This window comes from Panthera uncia, chromosome D2 (assembly GCF_023721935.1).
Source record: "Panthera uncia isolate 11264 chromosome D2, Puncia_PCG_1.0, whole genome shotgun sequence".
Lineage (NCBI taxonomy): Eukaryota > Metazoa > Chordata > Mammalia > Carnivora > Felidae > Panthera > Panthera uncia.
The window spans coordinates 75,482,960-75,489,741 of record NC_064818.1 but is presented as its reverse complement, the minus strand read 5'-3'; the positions used below and the strand labels follow the sequence as shown (position 1 = coordinate 75,489,741).

General features: G+C 49.1%; 1 long non-coding RNA gene across 1 annotated transcript; it reads right to left on the bottom strand.

The window, feature by feature from the left end:
• Window positions 1-1,203: 1,203 nt before the first annotated feature.
• On the bottom strand, window positions 1,204-6,743 carry LOC125933018 (uncharacterized). Its single transcript, XR_007460837.1, has 2 exons — window positions 4,902-6,743; window positions 1,204-4,649 (listed from the first exon to the last, which is right to left on the bottom strand). It is a non-coding gene; the product is annotated as an uncharacterized LOC125933018 (long non-coding RNA).
• Between the last annotated feature and the right edge of the window lie 39 nt (window positions 6,744-6,782).

Sequence of the window (6,782 nt, the reverse complement as noted above, 5' to 3'; positions counted from 1 at the left end):
GGATAAACTGTAGCATATCCATACAAGGGAATATTATTCAGATGATGCTTCAACGTGGATACACCTTGAAAACATGGTGCTAAATGAAAGAAGCCAACACAAAAGACAACATGATGATGATTCAACTTACACGAAACATCCAGAATAGACAAGTCTGTGGAAACAGAGAATAGGCTAGTGTTTGCTAGGGGCTGCGAGAGCACCGGGGGAATGGGGAATAACTCCGAACGGATGTGGGTATGGGTTGGTTCCTCCCCCCTGCCCCGGAGGTGATGAAAATGTTCTAGAGTTCATTCTGGTGATGGTTGTGCAACTCTTGTGAATATAATAAAAACCATTGGATCGTATACTTTAAAACTGTGAATCTTACAGTAGGTGAATTATATCTCAATGACAAAAAGTATCTCACCCTGGCCTTCAGAGGTGAGTAAACATGTTTAAATTGTTCTGCCTCTCCATTCATCTGGTGGGTCTAAGTACGATCCCTGAACAGCAGCACGGGCATCGCCTGGGAATTAGAAGTGGCCAATCAGAGGCCCCCTCCCCAAACCTACTGTATCAGAATCTGTATTTTTAAGATTAATTTTATTTATTCATTTATTTATGAGAGAGCGAGAGTGTGGGTGGGGGAGGGACAGAGGGGGAGAGAATCTTAGGCAGGCTCTATGCTCATCACGGAGCCTGATGAGGGGCCGGATCCCATGACCCTGGGATCGTGACCTGAGCCAAAATCAAGAGTCGGATGCTCAACTGACTCAGCCACCCAGGTGCCCCCAGAATCTGTTTTTTTTAAATAACCATCCCCTGTGGTTCAAATGCACACTAACATTTGGAAAGCACTGCTCTAAAGCATTATTGAGGCCATGGACTCGAGTTTTGGGATGACAAATACATAGCAGGCGTGGTCACATTAAGACACCATTTCAATGACATGACATGACATTTAAAAAATGTTTTGAGGGGCGCCTGGGTGGCTCAGTCGGTTGGGCGGCTGCCTACGGCCCAGGTCATGATCTCACGGTCTGTGGGTTCGAGCCCCACGTCAGGCTCTGTCCTGGGCGCTCAGAGCCTGGAGCCTGCTTCCGATTCTGTGTCTCCCTCTCTCTCTGCCCCTTCCCTGCTCGCTTTCTCTCTCTCTCTCTCAAAAATAATAAGCAATAAAAACAAATTTAAAAAAATAAAGAAAAAAATAAATAAAAAATGTTTTGAATTTACTGGCCCTTTTTATTTCTTTATTTACAGATCCTCTTCAACATTAACAAAACGAAAGAAAAGCAAACGGAGGCGGCGTCCTGGAAGATGGCATGAGACATTGTGCTTAAGCGTGTCCCAAAATGTCCCCAGGCTAATACCAGCTGTTCGTTTTGCCAGCTGGAAATCTCTCCAGGAGCAGAAGTCTCACCGATCCGCTGCTGGTTACTAAGATGGCTGTAGTTCTGCCCCATAAAAATAGGGAGGTGGCCGTGGCACGAAGGCTAATGATCCTTTTTAGACCATTTAGACCCTTCGGCCTCGAGAGCCTGGGAAATATTTATTTGCATGTTTTGATTGAGAATTTGCACTCATTGTTTCACCGTACAAATTAAAAATTAATATTTATTACATTTCTCTCCCGAAATGATACAATTAACACCTCACTGAAACAGCACAGATTTAATAATCTCTCGCTGTCTCTGCGCCCCAGTCCCACCCCAGGTGAGCAGCATGCACGGTGTGTGTGCCTTTCTCTGGCTTCGTGCTGTATATCTGACGACAAACAGCCCCTCTGCTCTCTGGCCAAACCGCACGGCGGGTGATTCCTCTCCTGTCCACGTCCAGGTGAGACGGGCTCGGGGTTGTACATACGCTTCCCTCTCATACTTGGGGTGCTTTGGGCACCCCGGCCTGGAGGTCTTGACAGTGAAGGCAGGCACGTCCCAGTCCTGGGCTTTGTTTTCTCTCAGAAGCTTTTGGATCAGTGTCTAGACTTAGGGCAGACGCTTGGGAAAAGAGAAGTCTCTAGATCTGGAAAGTTCTACACTCGCGTCCCCCCTCCCCCCCAATTCACATGGCGGACTCCCGCTCTTAACTGAAATGTCAGCTTTTCGGCAGGGGCTTCCCAGACCACCCCAGCTAAAGTTACCCACCCACACTGCTCACCACCTGGTAGGTAACTCCTTCCCACGATATGCTGCCTTTGAATTTCCTCATATTGTCGCCATCTGAAATTATTCATCTATTCCCTGTTTGTTGTCTTTCTCCCTGATAAGACTGTCGGCTGGCATCCGCCTGTGACAGCAGCGATCTTGTCTATGTTGCTCACAGAGCCTGGCGTCTCATGGGCCCTTGATAGCCTTAAGCCGAACAATGTGTGTAGCAGGGCTGTGGATGCTCAGGCCCTGTGCCCCCGCCGCCCCCCCGACTGCACCTGCAACCACGGTGGACAGTTTTCCACGTGTCAAGAGCTCCCATGAGTCCTGGGCTCGCCTTTGCGTTCCTGTAGACATTTCCTTTATTTCCCACGAGCCCAGGAGTGTCATACAAATTATGGCATATACAGGATTGAGTTGTGTTATAGCAGGAGACTCTTCGGACAGTCTACCCTGACACATTCCTGATCATTTCCCACCTTGGAACAAAGCAGTTCCTAAACACCAAGCGACGGCCCCGGCTGCCTCCTGCTCTGCTCTCCTCCCCGCCTGTGCCCCGACTTCCATCCTGGGCTCCTTCTCACCTCAGCTTAACGGCCTTGACTCTGCTATCCAGGTCAGATTCTTGCCTAGCTCCAAATCCTTTCCTTCCAAGCGTCTAACACAGCAGGTAATACACATTCATCTTTGTTTCGCTTGTTTGATGTCCGTCTCTCTCCAAAATCCGTAAGCTCCATGCGTGCAGGGCCTTGCTCGCAGTCTTTAATATTGCATCTCGAGCGTCCAGCCTGTGGCTTAGCACATAGTGGCCCCGCAATAAACATGCATTAATAAATGAAGCACCCAGAAAAGGGGGCAGGGTTTCATCACAGACTCACGCAATCGCCAGCATAGCAGGGGCTACTGGAGAACGAGGGCGTTGAGTTTTTACTAACTACTGCCTTCTCTTGGCAGCCTGGCCGACGAGGAGCGCCAGGATCTCCCCGAGAGATATACTGAATACCAAATCACACCAAGCGACATGTTTATGACACTAGCCGCTATAAATGCATCGTGGATGATCTAACTCGGCCCTGGCTGGACATACACAGACCCCACATCCAGCATTCTTGGCACCAAATCAGCTCTGACCAGAAGGATCCCCCAGTGGCTGGCTGTCTTCCTCAGTGCCGGAACTATTAGAAACTTTGTTTCCCACCCGAGAGCGTACACGTTTTCCCATCTGATTTGCGGGAGAGCTGGTACCCAGCCACAGCCTGAGGGACACTCTATGCACCGAAGGATTCAGTCCCTCCACCTCTGCCCCACCCGAAACTCTCCTGCCTCTCTCCTCTCTGCCCGGTGTTCATTAAGGCCTGCTGGCCAGATGTCCCCCTCCGGGTTACTCCTGGCCAGTTCTTCACTGTCATGTCATGTTAATCGGGAGGGTGATCCAGAGGCTCATCTCCCAGGAAAGGAGGAGGGAGTACACTCAGTCCCCTCTTCCCCCGCTCACTGGTCTCTGCCCCATCATCTCTTCCTGACTCGTAATGTTCATTTGTTAATCTGTCCCCACGTGGCCCCAAGACCGCTGCCTCACTTTGAGCACCGCGTGTGGACAGAACGACATTTGACCAAAGAGGAACGTTTCCTCTCAGTGTCTATTTTTATTGTGGAGAAAACATTTCTGAGTAGACCTTCCATAGACTTCTCCTTAGTCCCATTGGTCAAGAATGACCATATTCCACGCCCTAGGTCCAAGGCGGGGAGGAAAGGGGAGTATCTCGGGGTTTTTGTTTGTTTTGTTTTGTTTTTGGCTTCTATTTTGGAAAGCGGGCGTTGGCAGTAAAAAAGAAGGGATGGGGAAACAGAGAAAGAGAAGACAGGTCTCCCAGCCTCCCTGCACTTGGGTTGAGGCCATGTGACCAGATGTGAGCGGCAGTGACATGTGCCCATTTGGGTTGAGGCAATTAAGCCAACACACTAATTCTGGACTGCCTACTTCTAGTTTTCCAGTGTCACAAGGAAAATTGTAACAATTTTGGCGAAGGTCCTGTACTGGAGTTTCTATTATACCTAGCTGAAGAAACCCTGATAAACCTTTTACCCATCATGTGGGTTATTCTCCATTTGTCCCCACCCTTACCTCAAATTAACCTCCACCTTTCTTGGGGCTCGGTCAGTTAAGCGTCTGACTCTTGATTTTGGCTCACATGATGATCTCACAGTTCGTGAGTTCGAGCCCCACGTCAGGCTTTATGCTGACGGCGTGGAGCCTGCTTAGGATTCTCTATCTCTCCTCCTCTCTCTGCCCCTCACCTGCTTGTGATCTCTCTCAAAATAAATCAATAAACTTTAAAAAATTATGATAATTTTTATCACAGGTGCTCATCCTAAATACCAATATTAGTTTCTTCTTACTGCTTTAACAAATGACCATTAACCTGGTCTCCAATTTATCTTTTTTTTCCTTTGGTTGCTCGTGCTTTTGGGGTATATCTAAGAAACCATCGCCTAATCCAAGGTCACAGAGATTTGTACCTGTGTTTTTTTTTTTTTAATTTTTTTTTTCAACGTTTTTTTTTTTTTTTTTTTTTTTTTTTGGGACAGAGAGAGACAGAGCATGAACGGGGGAGGGGCAGAGAGAGAGGGAGACACAGAATCGGAAACAGGCTCCAGGCTCCGAGCCATCAGCCCAGAGCCCGACGCGGGGCTCGAACTCACGGACCGCGAGATCGTGACCTGGCTGAAGTCGGACGCTTAACCGACTGCGCCACCCAGGCGCCCCTGTACCTGTGTTTTCTTCCAGGATTTTTATCCTGTTAGCTCTTACATTTATTTAGATCAGATCCATTTTGAGTTAATTTTTATATATAGCATGAGGGAGAGGTCCAACTTCATTCTTTTGCATGTTGATATCCTATTGTCCTAGCACAATTTGTAGCAAGGACTGTTCTTTCCCCATTGAATTGTCTTGGCACCTTTGTAAAAAGTCAATTGACCGTGGATGAAAAGGTTTATTTCCGGACTTTTGATTTTATCCCATCGATCAATCTGTCTATCCTTACGCCAACACCACACAGTCTTAATTGCTACAGCTCTGTAGTAAGTCTTGGAATGGAGGAATGCAAGTCCTGCCAACTCTGTTCTTCTTTCTCAAGATCGTTTTGGCTTCTGGATCCCTTGTATTTCCATATGAATTTTAGGATCAGTTTCATGTCTGTCTCCTCGTGAGACCATGGAAGGCAAAGACAAGTCTCTGAGCCATCCTCGTGATCTACTGTGTTTGTAGGGTGTCTGGCTCATTAGAACACACCAAAACCTTATGGAACTGAATGAAATGCTCCAGGTATTTGTATCCGGAGCTCGGAATGAATTTCCACCTAGAAGAATGCTAACTACTTGTTTCAGTCCCAACGCGCTGAGCTGCAAGTGATAACCGCAAGACAATTAGCACAGGATATTTACAGCTCACTTAACAAGCAGTCTGGAGACAGGCAGTTACTCAGCAACTCAGCTATGTCCGTCCTTCTTCTCCTCCGTCCCTTAGCATCCTGGTCTTTTCCTCATGCTTGTCACTTCGTCATAGATGGCTGCTGTCGTGTCGGGTACCAGTTTATCACATCAGCATCTTAAAGAAGGAGTGAGGGCGGGGATAAAGCCTCTCTTTTCTGGAGGCTTTGTGTTTCGTGCAGATGGGACGCCCCCTCCCATATCACTGACCAGAACTGGATTACATGCCCGTCCCTAGTCCAGTCATTGAGGAAGGAGGATAAGATTGCCACGACTCATTTAGGCCAATTATAATGCATCCAATGAAGCAGGCACCAGCTTTTACCTTTTCTGAAACCCAGGTAAGTAGGGCTGTGGTGCCATACCGGCTGTGGGGCAGCTGCAAACAGCGTTTACCTCCAGCTGACTGTACAAGACGCACAGAAGTATTTTTGTAGCCTTACGTAGAAACGCAACTTATATTATTGTTTCTTTGAGAAAATCGAATGCATTCTCAGCACCAAAGGGAACTTTTGAGAAACAACATTTGCAATACAACCCCAAATACGTAGCATGACATGAAAGTCATATGTTTTTCTGAATAGAATTCCATCTGTCTTGGACCCTTTTTGAAGATACTTCAGAATATTTTAGCTTGAGAACCAATTGTGAACACAAGCTGCCATGCTGTAGCTGTTTAGAAGGGACGGTTCACAGTTTACTAGGAGAAAGTCAATTTTTGTTGTTCATTTTTGTTGTCCTTCTGGCTTCACCAAGAGTGGGACTGCCGGCTGCACGTGAACCTCAGTGGATCCGCCCCGTGATGGCTCGGAGAAACTCAGGTCACAGAGCCACATCTCTGCCTCCGAGCCCGGCGTCATCCGCGGCAGCCTCCATGACACACGTGCCCTGCGCGCCCTGACGTCGCCAGGCCGTGGCGGTGTCCTGGGGAACCAAAGAGACCCGGGAAGATGCGGGCCGGGCGGGGGGCCCGGCGGGCCAAGGCCGTGACCCCCGAGCAGCGAGGAGTCAGCGGGCCCCGGGTGCGGCAAACGGCCAGCGAGCGGAGGGCCGGGGCCGGGGCCCCGCGGCGCCTCGGGAGCGCCCCGCACCGCGCCCGCCGCCGGCCTCCCGCCAGAGGCGTCGCTGTGCGCTGGCGCCGGCCCGGGAGCCGCGTTCCGC